Source organism: Columba livia, chromosome 5 (assembly GCF_036013475.1).
Source record: "Columba livia isolate bColLiv1 breed racing homer chromosome 5, bColLiv1.pat.W.v2, whole genome shotgun sequence".
NCBI lineage: Eukaryota > Metazoa > Chordata > Aves > Columbiformes > Columbidae > Columba > Columba livia.
In genome coordinates this window covers 21,842,241-21,859,475 of record NC_088606.1, presented here as the reverse complement: position 1 = coordinate 21,859,475, position 17,235 = coordinate 21,842,241, and positions in this window count along the sequence as shown.

Below are 17,235 nucleotides of genomic sequence, written 5' to 3'. Positions count from 1 at the left end.
TATTTATCAGTAGCATCAGTAAAACCTTTAAAACTTTTCCAACTTGCAAGACTCTTTCTAACTTGAAGTCCCTCCTCCTTATCTTTCTATCACCTTTTATGGTGGGAGGGATTAACAGAAGGTATCTGCCATAGTTTATTGTTGCCTTGCTTAAAACCCTGACAAACAATAATTAATGTTTGTTGGGGGAAGCAGGCCGGGAATTGTGGAGTTCCTCATGTGAGCCTTTATTAGTATCATCACTCACACATTGTAATGAAGCAAAAATGATTCTTTGAAATTGTTCCCAGGGAGATCATAATTATTAAATACCATCATTGCATATAATAATTAAACTTTTATTATCTAGGTTCCAACCCTGTCAATTTGGTCTCCCCTGAGAGCCCGTTGTTTGTTAACCAAAAGCTGTGGGGGACATGTTGTGAATAATATTGTGAAGAAGAAACAGCAGGGCTTCTAATTGGGAGTGATGAATTTCCTAGTGATGGACAGGCACGTGGAGATCCTGATGATTTGAAAGATGCAGCGAAAGTTGGTCCCTTTGTGATATGGCTATCTTTATTCAAACTGTGCTGAGTGTAATGAGATGGGCTAGCTTAAATGAACTGATGTACTAAGTTTAACAGTGTAGAATAATGTGGACCTCGGTCAGAGACAGGTGAAGAAAGGCCCAGAAACCCAGAGGGTAAAATTTTGCAGGAACCAGTGGCAAAGGAATTGGGCTAGTAACTCAACGAGTATAATGAGTATCTATGTTTAGCTTTTGCTTGGACTACTAAAAAAACAGGCAAAAAATGTAATTTGCCATATTCAAGCAATAACAGAATCACAGATCGTCATGATTAGATCAACAATGGACTCTCCCATCAAAGTAAAGTTATATGGACTTAGTAGAGGCATCTGGTTTAAGAGGAAACACTTGGGTCACTAACCCAGGATTTGTGGCTTTAGGTTAGACTATTTTATAATGTTGTTAAGAGTCCTGGGAGCAGTGTAGATGGCAGATACACAGAAGAATGCTGACGTGTACTGTCAAGTCTATGGGAAATGTACAGTGTCTGTTTATATAAGAATAAAACCCAGGTTCACTGAAACCAGGAACAGACTCATGATCTCTGATTTCAATATTTCAGTTTAACATGCACAGTTGAATTAGAACAATAGAGTAGGTCTTCCAGACAAAAGCATCAAAGTGTTTACGTGGAAGTAAAATCTGAACATAATGAGGTTGATAGCATTGAAATAGGCACAGTAAAATAATATTGAACATGCATCAGGATGGATTTACAAACCCTTCTGTTTCTGTTCTGTATGCCAAAATACAATGCTAAACTCATAAATATCTATACATGAATCGATTGGAGAGAAAAGCAAGCACTGAAATCATCAGTTGTCATGGCTAAGCTGCAAAATGTAAATACACAGATAACATTGTTAAAGGAGGATTTTACCGTATGTTCCTTTTAAAATTATTACTCGTTATTTATATTACTGTAAAATTAATATCCCCATTTCCACTGTGTGGCCTTGTACAGACCTGTGTCAAAATATGGACCTTGCCTCTATGCAATTAAAGATCTCAGACCTTGCCTCTTCATTTTATATAAATGAATTAATTAGTTTTGTGGAATTCCATGCAGAATTCTGTTTTCAGGGGACAAGCTGAAGAATCACAACCTGATTTAAGAGAAAACATGAGGAGTGGGTATAAAAACCAATGACAGGAAAAAGAGCCACTAACTCAAGTAATATAGTTTTAAGCTTCTCTAACACAGCTGTTGGCTGTGCACAGTGGAAAAGTTTAGGTTCTGCTGGAGCACAGAAAATTATCACCACAAAATAGTCAAAGATCATATTTTTCACATCTTATATTTTCCTCTTGGGATTTCACATGTAGTGCTTTCCTACATAGCTACGATCACTAAAATAAGAAGTCAAGTACTTTCTTCTAAGTCTTTTTGAATTGTTCTGCTGGGAAAAGAACGGTTCCTCTAGAGCATTGGTTTGACCCTGGACTAGTTGTTGAAGAACATTTAAGTTTAGCTCGCATGCAAAATGATCAAGGTGATGTTAGACAGGTGTACTTACAAGGTTTTTACATTTAGTTAGACACAAGGGGAAACTGATATCCTATTTCAGTTTTGGGAGCTGGGGATAAAAAGCAAATAACGGTATATCTAGTGCCTCTATACTTGTGATCAATGAACTGCTTTTGTGTGTCAGCAGTTTAGTTTTCCTGTATGTTCTTCACTCCACATACTCTGATCACTTAGACACACACAAAAAAGGAAGTAGCTCCTTATCTTAAGAGCTTCCATTTTGCAATAGAGAATAAATTCTGAACCTGAGTAAAGCCTGGCTTTGCAGTTTGTTAGAACAAGAACTCTGAAGAAGAAAACCTCACTTGGCTTGTGCAACATCCTCTCTGCTGAACTTTTCTCTATTCATTGTGACTTCATACACATCCCAAAGAAAAAAGGAACATAGTTCTGGTCTCTGCCAGTGCTGTTCTATCCCTTGTGGGGTAGTTTCCACTATTTTGTCTTGCCTACTTTTAAATTAGTACTTTCTTGGAAACAGTTCTCTAATGGAACAGAAATTATTTTTGGGAGCTTTAGCCTGATATCTAAATGAACATAATTTTTTCTCCTTTCGACAGATTTGCCGAAGGACATGGGCACTGCATTTACCCTATAAAGGCACCCTATCCCAGCTTAGGTACCTTGTCCCACATTTGGGCTTACAGAGCTCTATCTCACTTGGGATGTGCTTATATCTTGTGAATACTGTGGGCAGGGGTTTTAAAAATCCTGTGCTGCTGGGAAGTCTTGCTTCTTCAGTTTGACGAATCAAGCAGCTTGTGATGTGATACATATCTGAGCCTAACTGGGATCGAGAAACCAGCCACTGTTTTAGGCTATATCTGGATTTCAGAACTTTTCTAGGTGTGGAATTAAGGTTCCAGGTAGCTTTTTCTTTGTTTTGAGATTTTTGATTGCCCACACAATTACATTTGCTGTGGGATGTGGTCCACTGCCCTTCCAGAGCGTTGTTATTCTCCACAACAAGCATGCCTCTGACATGTTTTGCTGTCAGCTTTAGCCTACTTCAGATACATGTACACTTCATCTTTACTACTGATGTCAAGTTAATTAATATAAATAATTAAGCATTTTAAGTAGGATAAAGTTCTAGATCTTAGATTCTGTGTGTAGACAGATACTGTTTTAAAGTCCTGAAAAATCATTTGAGTAAGAAGGGCAAAATTATGTAATCTCTGTGTTCTGTGGTATGTTAAATTTAGATTGCTTTTTAGTCAGGATGCTAGATCTTTTTGAATTTTAACCTCAGCTTGTGTTTTAAATGAGTACGGACTACCTAGGAACTCTGCTGTCCTTTGAGTATCAGTGAAAAACCTCCACGGTGCTGTCAGCAGAACTCTTTTCATCAGCACAAATTTTTTTGCTTAGAAAGAAAAGTACTTTTAAATGAGAAGTGGTTGGAAGACAAAAAAAAAAAAAAAAAAAAATAGCTAGTATTTTTCCTAAAAGACAAAAAGTATAGTATGACTACTGCAATTTCAGCCCAATTCTTGCAACACTAGGAAGAAAAAAATCTCCTCAAGACTAAGCAACGACTTTTTAAAGTCCTTAGAGAGGCAGCATTTAGCTTCATTCTCTGCTCATAGTGAAAGAACTCTGTTCAAGGCTGACTTCACACAGCAGATAGGACATATGGTGAAATATACTGAAATAAATGCATCTAATTATTTGTTATCAAAATTTTACTGTTATATAGTAAAAGGGAAAGAAACAAAAAGCCACAATCAAATGGTTAATAGAAAGAAACTTAAGTTAACTTCCTGAGGTGCCTTTTTAGAACTCAGTCTAAATCTTTGTAGTAAACAAACAGCAGGAAGAGACTGACAACTGGAGAATGTGTGCAGGTTTATTCCTAGATCTAGGGAACTTATTGAAAAACACAGAAGCCTTTGTACTTAGTTAAAATCATTAATAACATAATTAATGTTATTTTGAATGTGTCTATCACTAAACATTAATTATCTTGTAGCCACTGAAACAACATAATGATAGCATCATTCTTACTGATTAGCGTAACGTTGTATTCCTTTGCTAGAATTTGAATGTTGCCAAATGAAGATAAATGGGATACCAGACAATATATTTACTCAACAAAACAAGTCTGTATTACTTGGTTTGAGAGGTCTTGAGAACAAAACCTCCCGGTGAGGAAGTTTAGTTGCTGGACCTGTGCTCATCAATTCATTCTAAAAAATGGCCCATGTTAAGTGAAGAAGGGAATGAAAACAATAACAGAAAGAAGTAATGACGTAGGACTTGTAATCCTTTATAGTATTAAGATAATCTTAAATCCTTGATGGAAGATAAGGAAAAAGGAATCTTCAAAACTGGAAATACCGGTATTATAGTTTTCTTACTTAAGGTCTCCAGAAATTTTTGGCTTTACCTAGAGATCCAGGTCCTCCTAACACCCAAGTTCAGCTTCCAATACAATCTCATTTTGTACAGCTGCTGGAATCAAGGGATGGTGAGTGGCTTATATTTACCACTTTATTAGGATGTCTGTAAGATTCAATACCCATCAGTTATCTTAGAAATTGGGAAATCAGCGGAGTTTGCACGAATTGTGATAGGGAGAAAAACAAATGATGTTAAACAGCCAAAACCCTGAATGCATTAGCCTTAAAATAAGACCATACTGCTGGGACACAGTGCATTCACAGAACCCTGTGAAACATCATTGCCTGTAGTGCGTGGATATATAAACTGAGAGTTTATAAGTAGGTGTTCGCATATGTAAATAAATAAGCTATAAGTGGGACTAGCATAAGTAACGTGATCCTATAAGAACTGTAAGATTTATTACCCCTTCTGTCCATACATGTCTATCTAAAAGGGGTGGTGGGAGTTTTTGTGTGTTTTTTTTTTTTTTTGTTTTTTGTTGGTTTTTGTTGTTGTTGTTGTTGTTGTTATGGTTTGTTTATTTGTTTTTTCATTTGCTTCTTGGACTTATCCCTCATTCCTCTCTATCTCATCCATCTGGCACCAGCAGTAGGTAGGAAAATGACAAAAAGAATTGGTTTCTCTAGAGCTTTATCTAGGATTCATGAGAGTCTGCATCACTCTGATGTTTTCTACCTTTTGTGACTTACATACTCTCTCCTCTCCATGGGATGCATTTAGGATCCCATTGGAAGCAATTAGATATGAAATATCAACAAATATTTATTAAATAGGAACCGTTTTCATTGTTCCCTCAAGTGTGATTTAGCAGCAATACAAACTCAAGACTTGATGTAACGTATAGCCTTTTATTGTTGAAACAAAAGGAAAATAAACACACGCAGCAGGTACAGATTGTGCATTACTGCTGAGCTCCTCTGTCGGTGGCAAGCTAATGAGAGAGAATGTGATAGTCTGACAGAAGGTATTGTCCTTTGATGGGGCTGGAGCTGTACATGAAGTGGATTTTTGTGTGGGTTGGTGTGGTGTGTTGTTGTTTGTTGTTTGTCTGTGGGTTTTTTTTCTGTTTGTTTGTTTGTTTTGTGTTTTGTTTGTTTGTTTTGTGTGTTTTGGTCTGTTTTGGTTTGTTTTTTTGTGTGATTTTTTTTTTTTTTTTCATTCCAGCTGTCTTCAGGCAGAATGTGCAGACCTGGTTGTCTGAGAAATTGCTATGTGGAGAATTTTCACCCTGTATATCAAACTGCCTGGTTTCACTGTAACCTCTCTGCCAAACATCAGCCCAGACCGTCAGTCACAGCTTCTCGGGGTAATGATGAGCACAGACTGGAACTGATAGTTTAGCTGGAGATGGAGGCAAGTGTGATGCTTTCCTGTGTCTTTGCAAAGTGGCACTAACTTTTATTCTACTCTGTGGGCCAACCAACAGTGGTGAGGCATTTGCAAAAACACCACAGATATAAATGAAACATTGAAACATATTCTGATATATTCAACATTAACAGACACTACACTCCTTAATAATGTGATTGAGCAGGGTGTATCTGGATCTTATTGAAAAAAAAGGATAAATATATATGTACATCTATATCTATATTCAGAGAGACAGAAATCATTGTGATGGAAATGTCGGAAAGACTGACAGGTCAGACCAATTTTGAACTTCAGTTTTAACTGCTCTCATAGATGTGTTCTCACACTGAGCTGGTCACCTTCTTCTTCAATTAGGAGCCACCAAGGACCCCAGCCATAAATTCTAGCTGTGCATCAACAGCAAGAAAAACAGCTAGATGAGCAGTTTACTCCCTTTGCATCACTTTGCCAGGAAACTGAGTATTCTGTTGAAGAAAATAGACATACTGCTCTGAATCATATTATCAAAGGGTTAGAAAAAACTGCAGGGCGTCATCCTATGCAGTGTTTCCTAAGTAGTGGGAATTTAGCTTTATGCTTTAGAAAGAAAATTAGATTCCCTACGCATCATTTACCCCTAAGAAAGTCACATTGTCCTTTAACCCTTTGCTTACCATCAATTAGATACTTGGGAGTTTTTAGGTTTGTTCTGAAAAATTTGCTGGGAGTCAGAATTCAGCTGGCTGGTCTATAAATCTCTGTCCTCCTACTTTTTACCATTGAAAAAGGCCAGAAAAACTGAATTTACCATTTGCTGGGGTTCTGAGAGTTCACACATCCTTCAAAATTTTTCCACAGATAAGTGGTGATCTCACTAATACAACTTCACATCAATTTTTCAGCTCACTTGATATCAACATTTCTAACACATCTAACTACTATCTAAACTGTTCCTTTGCGTGTTTGAGATACTACCCTTTCATCGTGACAGATACCTTGTTATGATTATACATGGGAGTAAAACAGCTGTTAAAAACTCTGCAGAGTAAGTGGACCAATCCCTTCCTAGGTCTTCCTCTTAATACTAATGCACTTATACAATAATTCCTCATTACTTTTAGTGTCCATTGGTACTAACATTTATCTTCTGTTTTGACCTTTCCAAATTTGCCCCTACATGCTTTTGTCACAATGTTGTACTCTTCCTTTGTAACTTCATCTAATTTTTGGTGCATGTTTGTCTCTAGTGCTCGAATTAATGAATAACTTGTAATTTTTTTCAGGGGGTTGTATTACGTTTTCATTGTCTCACTTGCAATGAGAGAAATTTATTATCCAACTGTGCCTTCAGTATTTCTTTACAGAACATCCAGCTCTCTTTAACTCTTTCCCCCCCCCGCAGTCAAAACTCTTTATGAAATTTTACATACTAGGCATGTAGTTTAGTAAAGTCTGTTTTCCTGAAGGCTATGGCATCTTTTAATTGCTATTTATCTCATTTGAAGAATCACAAATATTGTCATTTCGTTGCTACTCTGAACTGCATTCTAAAATGGTATTCTCAGCCAGTTCTTTCCTCTGTGTTTAATTAAAACACACAAACCATTTTATTTTCTAACTCTGAATCAATTACTGTCAATGGATTCTAAGAGCTTGCTGGACAGGCTGTATTCAGCTCTGTTCCTGGAATTGTCTGCACAGCTGATATCCCTCATTATCATGGGCTTTTGTTCTTTAAATGAATCTGCTAATTCTTCTATACACATGATCTTGGTATGCTGGTTTATGTTAGACCTACATAATGGTAGCTGTGCACAGCTTTTTATATTTTCATCTTTGCTCAGTTTTTCAGCAGACATATCTTAATTTAAAGTGTTGACTTAGAGCAAATGTATGCATTAATGATCATCATCCTTTATTCCTCTGCCTGCACTTCCTGAGCAAGCTTTTTCACTTTGTATTAATTTTACAGTCATATGGATTATCCCATCAAATCTCTGTTATACCAGCTGAATCATAAACTTGCCATATATTGAGAATCTTACCCCTTTATGCTTATTTTCCACATTTCTTGGCTCAGTATTCACATATCTTAGCAGTTTAGTATCCACTATCATCTTCCCTTTCCTGAAGCTACTGTGAACACCGCTTTCCTTTTTTTTTTTTTTTCTTCCATTATTCTTAAGGTTAAACTGCAAGTTCTTCTCCTGTTCATCTGATCATAGCAAATAAAGGAAGGAGAGTAAATACAATCCGATAAGACTTCTGACAAAACCTCAAACTGTTTAGAGTACAGAGATATGGTGAAATACTCTGGAGCTGAGAAAGAAACTTGAAGTGCTATAAAATTATTGAGTTATCTTATAGATTGTCCATAATTGGTAGCAAGTAAGGGTTGTACCAGTAACCATAATTACATGCAGTCTACTTGCCCCTACTTCCAAGATTTGGTATTAAAGGTGATTAAACTCTCTCCATTCCTGAAGCAGGTTAACAAAAATAACAACAAAAAAATCTTGAAATACTATTTTATTCTTTTGCAGGTATTCACTGACATTCTTTTCTAATATTACAATAAAATTGGGTAGGATAGACCACTTATTCATGAGTAATTTGCTTCTGGCTTCTACTTTATCTTTTATATATCATACAGAGTTTGGATAACAGAGGATGGTGTAGTGGGGGGACACATATTTCTGAAAGAGGGGACTCCATGCAGGTTGCTAGCCTGGTGACATTGTTTTTCATCTACCTTACTGCCTTGTGCAGAGCCTACAGACTATGTGGACTCTCTGTGCCACCCTTCCAGACTCAAATATGTGCAAGGTTGAGTGAGGGGAGGGTTAGATGGGGGAGATCTCCCAGTAATTGTAGTACCCACTTTTCTTTGACTTGTAAGCCGTTAGTCAGCTGGACAAAAAGGAGTGGTGCTAAATAAAATACCACATCATTGTGGTTGTTACTGGGGGGGAAAAAAGCCAAACAGTTGGATTTTAGTGAAAGAATGGTAAGTGTTCTTTCTTCCAGGTTGCATGAACGAAATGTATTACACAGGCTTCACTTTCCATGAAGTTGAACATGTTTTGACAGACAGGCTGAGAGCTGAAACCAAATATGATTTTGCTAAATGAATCCATCTGTTTGTGCTGCAGAAGGCAGATGCTGAAGTGCCAAGCTGTAAGTGACCACATGGATTTTTAGACTACGAGTTTTGCTTTCATTCCTTTAGATACTGATGTTATTATGAGAAAGATGAATGAGAAGATTGAGGAAGAAGAGGTTAAACATTACTATCACATGGGCTCATACCTTGGCACGTCTGTGTTGCACAACAAAGTTATCGAGGAAGTGAAGAATATACTATCAAAATCATATGTCAAGATTAATCAAGAACTGTTGAAAAAATTATAAGTTAATATTTTCCCTTCTGTGGGAAACTATTCTTAAAAATGTGTCTACTTTTATACTTTTTAGCATATTCCAGTGACATTCATATGCTCACTTGCATAAATTCTATGCATAAGTTTCCTACTGATTTCATATATTTATAAGGTGAACACTCTTCACCTACAAACAAGTTGGAAAATGAATGTTATTACATCATATCATTGCCTACACAATCCAGGTGTTTTTAAATCTGAACACCTTTTAAATAGAATTGTAACATTTTATTACCCTCCTTTAATGAAAGTATTCTTTGAGATGTCATGAATGAAGATAAAATTTATTATATAAAAGTTGACACAGCAGAAAGAATTTGTACAGATATGTTAGAAATAAAGTGTTGTATGACTTAGGTTTCTACAGTGTTTTTAATTATGTGGACAAGTTCCTCAGGGTCTTAAGCGATACAGCTCTTATTAAAGTCATTATTACTACTTTGAATAAAGAGTTCTAGTGCTGTATACCACACTCTGTCTATAGTAACAGAGGTAGAATTCAAAATCTCAACCACCATGCAGGTGGTACCAACCTAATGTAGCTCAATGACCTCCCACCGGAAAATCGTGTTGGTCTGACACTGTCCAGACCAAACAAAACATTGCACACAAGCATGCAACTCCAGAATGAAAAAAGTAGTGAGGGTTGAAACCTTGTAAAGGGTGGTGGGGAGGGGGTAATTAGCATCTGTGCATGATAAAGTTCTGCTGGTAACTGATTGTTCAGGTTTTGTGCAAATACTTTAACTATGAAATTATGATTTTTAAAAGGTCTTATAATCAGTAAATGTGATGTATTATACAGAAATTTAGGCAGATTTCTATGACAGTGAGAAATCTGCTACTGTAGCTGGTAGCAATATACAATTACTGCTTGTTGGAAATTAAGGTGCTATTGGGCTGGTGTTAATTCTCAAAGATAATGTGCCTGCCCATGGTTTCCTGCACTGCCTGAGGTGACTTCCCTCAGGAGAGTTCTAGTGTGGCAGTTCCAGAGCTCTCTTGCTCATTTAAAAGCAAGTGACCCAGCAAACCCCACTTTTTCATAGTTCATCTGCTAAGCTACAATTCTGCAAGAATTTAATTAAGGTAACGTGTTTGAATATGTATGTTTTATTTTGTCTCCACCTCAGAAAAATAATTGTGGAACTAATGAGCCTCACAGTAAGTAATTTGCAGGCAACTGAACCCAGGACCTTAAACAATGGAGTACAGACTTCTATCTCCTGGTTTAAAAGAGTGGTAGACTGCATTAAGTGGATGCAGCAGAAGGCTTTTTCTCTCTTATTGACTTGCCAGTTAGAGGAATGTAAAACATACTGAAGCAGTAGGTTGGATATTTTAGAAAACATTAATTGTTGACCTCAATGGGAGAGGATGCCAACGAAGGCTAACCCATTTTAAGTGTGTGATCTGCAAGTATTTACAGACATACTTACACATATGCACTACTGTTTGTGTGTGCAATAGCATCTGCCACGACAGGCACCAACTAAATGAAAAGAAGAAACATTAACTCAGCAGTACGCTAAGCGAACCTAAATAAGTCGCAGATACACATGGAATGTCTCGTGCTCTCAGAAGTTCTGCACTGTCTGGGCACACTGAACATAGTGTGTCTGACACTACTCAGAATAAATGTGCCTCCAACTTCTTAAAATAAAAGAACTGGATTCTGGTGGCACAGCATTTGCATAGGCAATTTTCTGCCTTATAGCAGTTTTCAAACAACGGGAGATATGAAAGAAAAAAGAGGAGTGTCACAGAAGCACCTAGCTGAGAATCTGAGATTATCTCATTTTGAATAGCACCCTAGAACTACTTAGCTTCCACTTTCAGATCCTAGTCAAAACCTTAAAGCAAGGAAAAACCTTTAAAATCTGCCTATTAACATTTCATTTCAGGAAACAGCAAGAACAAAGCTTGGAAAGCAAACACTTTCAGGAATAGTGAGCACAACTGAGAAAAAGTTTCTCCACTAGTAAGGCAATGTCTCCATTGACTGCATTAAGAGCGAAAAACATATATGAAGTATATAGTTTTATACAGCAAATTCATATGACTATCAGGTCTGATAGGTCCTTCATGTTGGAAAAAGTGAGCAGCTGTGCTTTTTAAGAGTGACAGCTCCTAAAACCATAGTAGTGAATTTTAATGCATATTTTCACCTACCCACAATCTACTTCCTGGGATATGATAAATAAGATCACATTAATTATTTGCTTAGAATAAACAGTATAATACACTTAGTCTTTTCTTTTTCTTGTAGAATCATTTGCAAAGTTAGCTGAGTTGCTAATTAATAATTTGCAAATATCGTATTTTTTTAGTGCATGGAAAATATTAGTTGATAGGGTTATAGAACAATTGAACTTCTTGTCTAGCCAAACATGTAACTTGCCACTTTTAGTACATGCTGTAATATATGTTTCCTCATTGGCAGAATAAAAGGTTATACAAAAGAAATGAATGATGAAGAACAACGATGCTTTCTGGTAGGAATTTTTGGACAAATTGTTTGTGTTAAAATTTATGAAACTTTCGAGATTTGTGAACATTTTTCATGAATAAACCATCATAGCACACATTAACCTTGAGTGTTATGACCCTATGAATGACAGTAAAGTGAAATTGACATTTATTTCTGCAATATATAGCCAGTAGCAGGAAGTCTCCAGGTTATGGAAGAAGAGCAAAGAGCTTATTTGAACCATGTCAATAAGCTTTCAATTTCATTATAGTCCCTGAAAGACCAGTAAAATGCAATAAATACCAAAGGACCACTTAAGACCACTAAGAAAAATGACACAGAAGTGTTTCCCTACTCGTATAAAACCAACGTAATATGGTACCAAAGTGCTTAAAACAACAGTTACAGAGTTGTTATAAATTAATTTTTTTAATAAAGTAGCAACATTTTCTGTAATTTTTTGACAAATTCCTTTAGTTTTGATCCTGTGCAGGTCACAATCATTCAGGGAAAAAAAAAAAAGTACTTGCCCACTTTACCCACTTGATTAAACCACTTTTGTAGTGTTATAAATTGTAGAATTACATAATTTTAAAGGACCATAGGAGATATGGACAAATCACTTAAAAGTTTAAACAACTGTTTCGCCTTTAGCAAAATTTCAGTTACACAGAATGCCCTCTTCTAAAACTCAATTTTACCCAAGGAAGACAAGCTAAATTTGAAGTGGCGTGTATTTGTACAGCAAATTGAATTTTAAGAATGGCAGCCATTCAGCAGCAGTAACAAGGCCAGGTAGATAGTGTAACTAGGCAACTGAAGAAAACAAAGATACAGTATGAACAGAAATGAAATAGATTGCTTTAAATAATTTTACAGTCCTCATATATTTCCTCGCAAAAATAGTCAAATTATGTGAACACATTCTTCCCTGAGTAGAAATAGCTAATTTAGATCTCTTTTTCGAAACTGAACATTTAAAGGGTAAATAATACAGCTTATTTCCTAATGTCTTTGTGGCATATTTGGTCAATCCACATAGACTTCAGACTTTCTACCATCCATTCTATTAGCCTGCATCCAGCTTACTGTATGATACAGATTGCTTCTCATTTTGTTTTGCTTTGCCTCTCACTGTGGCACCTGAAAATGTAGTCACCAAATCTTCATGGTTCTTCTAGATAATCAATTAAAAGTTGCGTAACACCTGGCTTGGTAACAACCTCTGCAGAAGCCCACTGGAGATACAGATACTGCATCTGATAAGAATTCTCTATTAACTAGTCATGTTTAGATATGGCACTAAGTTAATTATTAATCTGCTGACTGTGTGCTCTGCTCATATTTGATATAATGAGATTTTAAATCAGAATTCCATACTGTATTAAGTCAACTCTCTTAAGGAATTATATAACATACATCATCTCTGCATTTACTAGGCAAAGATATAATCCCTTTGCTAATCTTTATCTTTCATCAGTTTTCAATAAACCTTGTTGACAAACATTAAATATCCTACCACTTTTTAACTCTTTTCTGATTAAAGTCCTTCTCATTTTTTGCACACTTTTGCTTGTGAACAACACTAGAGTAGCTGAAATTAAGTGACCCATATCACGCGCTCCTTCAGTGACACTGGCACAGCATTAACACTTACCCTCTTCAGAGATTCCACACTTGCATCGGTTTCTCCATGAAATGATTGCCAGATTTATTTTCCAAAGACACTTGAATGCTAAGTTACTCACAGTTGGTTCAGAAATAGAAGAGGAGGTGAAGTACTTGAATAAATTATTGCTCAGCTCTGCATACCAAGTATACAGATGTTTTATACTGCTGAAGAGTGAGTGTATAAAAAGAAAGGCTCAAGACAGGACTCAGCTTCTCAGACTATGACAAAAACTTAATGCTAATAGTTAAAAAAAAATAACTAATAGTTAAAATAACTCTTTACTTTCCTCAAGAAGCAGAGAAAATCCCATTATCCTTTGGAACTATGTCTTCTGATTCTTGGAGGGGCACAAATGTGGGTCAAAGATCAGGGAAAAAAATAACAACTAAATCATTTTCCATCCCAAGCCATGGTCAAACACAACCCCTAAACTGCAGAGATAAACCTGGACATAGGCCTAAGTCCCAAGTCTTTTTGGGGCCTTTCTGTCATAGGTGGTGGGAGAGAGAAAAGCTTGAGCAGAGAGTGATTCAGAACAGAAGCCAAGCTGGTGAGAAGCAGGGGTTATCGACTTCCATGGACAGCAGGACGAGATGAGTCTGTCACACTAATACTAATGTTAAGTTTGATATTTCTGAATGTGTTTCATTTTTATACTAACTGAACATTCGCATAGAGAAATGTGATGGTATATAAGAGTTAACTTGCAGAGTTAGCTGTAAGGGAGCACATAATTCTTTACCTTTGGTGATGAGAAAAGAAAATGAAAGAAAATCCTTTTTATTTTTAGCTGAATAGTGGGCTTACACATTCCGTACTTGTCTGAGAGTCACCACTTCGTATCTTATTTTTCTACATGCAAAATGAGAATGATAACTACAACATCAATTTCCTGGACGTGGTAGGAGAGCCGATTTCTTTATGCAGTACAATGTATAGACATCATTCAGAATAGCAAATGTATGTTTTGATTTAATTTGAATTATAAGCCATGTAAGATGGTTTATGTGTTCATCTATTGACACCCTTGAATACATAGCACAAGAATGAATCTTCTGGGGGAAGGGAAAATATGAGTTTGTTCATTAAAGTGCTTAGGATTATAGTGATGAAGTCTGTATCATAATGTAAATAGAATATTGCTATACATATATGAAGATTTTGCATTATCTACAGAGAGCTCCAACCACTTCAACTGTCCAGCAATGTGACATACAAAAGCTATAAAAAGCCACACTCTTGGAGCTCTCCTTCAGTGCTTCTGATAATGTGCTAATTGATGTCTAACAAAGCAGAATGCAGATGTTCATGAAAGGCAGCTTTGTAAAGCTTACAGGCAGGGCTATATTAGTGCTGCACATCTCAGATTCTTAGAAAGAGCTGGCTGAAAACTTTTTCAGAACAGCATGCAGGAGGCTATATAGAAGGTGGTAGAATAATTGCTGAGCCACAGGGACAGTCAGAGTATTCACAGTTTGTGTTTATATCTCAGCAAATTTTACTGTTTTTCTATTTGGGTACTCTTTTTCAGAAGTTTATAATTATCTTACATTCAGATGGCTTCAGCAAATAATCCTTGGTCTGGGGTTTGTGATAAAATTTCTTGACAATAGAAATCTCCATTAAGCTAGCCAAGTGGGTTACCCCCTGCCATTTTTCACTTTCCAGTATTTCTCATAAATATTTCTACAAAATGAATGAGCTATTAAAAAACCCCATGCATTACCTACATGTAGGAAATGTGGCAAATTTACAAATTAATTATGTGATTTCTGTGGCAGTCTCCTTACCCACTACCAAAACGCATCATCCATAATGATATAAGGCACCTACTTAAAAACGACATGTAAAACTCTATGACAGTTATGAAGAGGGGCTGACAGAAATCCAATGGAAAGTGCAGAACGCTCATGAGCTAATACAGCTTTCCTAAGATTTGCTCCTTTGTTATGTACTTTTTTACAGGAGTTTTTTCTCCTTTCTACATTTTTCTGCAGCTGCTATGTTCTGCTTCCAGATCAAAATAACTTATGGATTCAAGAGATGAAGGCACAGGAGTACAGAGGCACATACAATGCTGCGTGGATGTTGATGGAATAAATGTGCCTAGAAAGTGAAAAGTGTTATTATAGCCCCATTATTATATTACGTTGAAGCCTTGGGGTTTGAGACGATACCCTAGTATGCTTAATCCTATAACAAAAAGAACACTTGGGCCAAGACTGAAAATGTGTTAAGTTGCACAAAAGAAAAAGAACCAAAACAAGAATGCAATTTAACTAGAAATTGAAATGTATGTGGTTTTTTTTTTGTATTAAATATCTTTGGAAACCTTTTTCTTGGAGAGAGATAATTGTTGAAGCCTCTTATTTTGTTAAGCAATTCTAAGCAGTAAAAAGTTATTTGTGTTTTCAGTTCTGAATTGGGAATGTGATGATTTTTCCTACCTTTCAAGAAAATTAAAAGGCACAAAAGTAAAAAAAAAAAGAGACCAGTGGTGGGGGAACTGCAGCTGAAAGTAGGTGTTCTCGGGACAAAATTGTCTCAGTCAAAAATGTGTGCTCAACACCTGCTACGCTGCTCTTTCCTCCAGACTGAAAATAGTGTGGCTGGGCTAGTCAGGACCCTGCAATGCTACTGTTCTTTCTCAGCAATAACCCACGTTGATAAACCACCACATTTTATTGTGTTGGTGCTAGATGATACTCCAGATCTCAGAATTGTCCAAAAGAGAAGTTTCATATGAGATACATGTTGCTATTCTTTAGGTTAGTATTTAATATAATCCTGTAAATCCAGGAGCTAGGGTTTTGAGAACACTAGACGCACATTAAAACCAAGAGCTTTGGCAGCTGCAAACACAACAGACCCTCTGTCAAAGGGAAATATCTGATCTTTTTTTAATCTAAAATAACTTCCACCCTGATGGAAGTTCCATCTGTGTATGTGCAGGGATCAAAGGTATGAATCAAAACTGGAATTTTTCCTTACACTTGTAAAAAAAAAAGCACTGGAATGTGTTTAAGGATTTCTAAAGCCTACATAATGGAAAAAATGTCCTTGTACTTATACGAGGTCTTTGTGCATGCACAGGCAGCTTCTTGATTGACAGGCACATCACTTTTCTGCACATGCAAATGCATGAAAGTGTTGCTCTTGATGGGGAAGGTGTTCACCATTTCCTTTTTTTTGAAAAGCTGAAGAAGGTGGATTCTGCAGATTTTTTTCTTCTTTTTGTTAAATTACTGAACATTTTTGGTTCCCAGTTAACATTTCTCAATAGAAATGTTATAGAAAGTAGACATGCACACACACAAGTCCACTTAAACTCCTAGTTTTACACTGAGCAGCAGATTGCACTGGTAATTTTCAGCTGTCACTGCTGCTTATCTCATTAGAAAAATGTCACCCAGGATGACACTGTCACCCTTGCACTACGGTAGCATATAGCTTTAGGAGTGATCAGAGCAAAGGATGCCATCTGCTTAGTCAGTACTATTACTGTCTACAGTACCTCAAACTTTCCTTGGAGGCTGCTCTATCTAACATTGCCTTGTATAAGTTCTGTAGTCAGACATTTTTGAAGACAGGACTGATATGGCTACAGGTGGCACCTCTAAAAGATTAATTCCCTGTTGCTTTTCCAGACCTGTAGTTAAATCTATGCTATGGCATACAAGTTAGCTTGCTACTGTAAATACAAACATACAGCAGACGGGTAGAGAGACCCATGTGGGGAAAAACATTTATGTAGTTTGGAAATGTAGAGCGCACATCTGGTACAGATGTACAGCAATC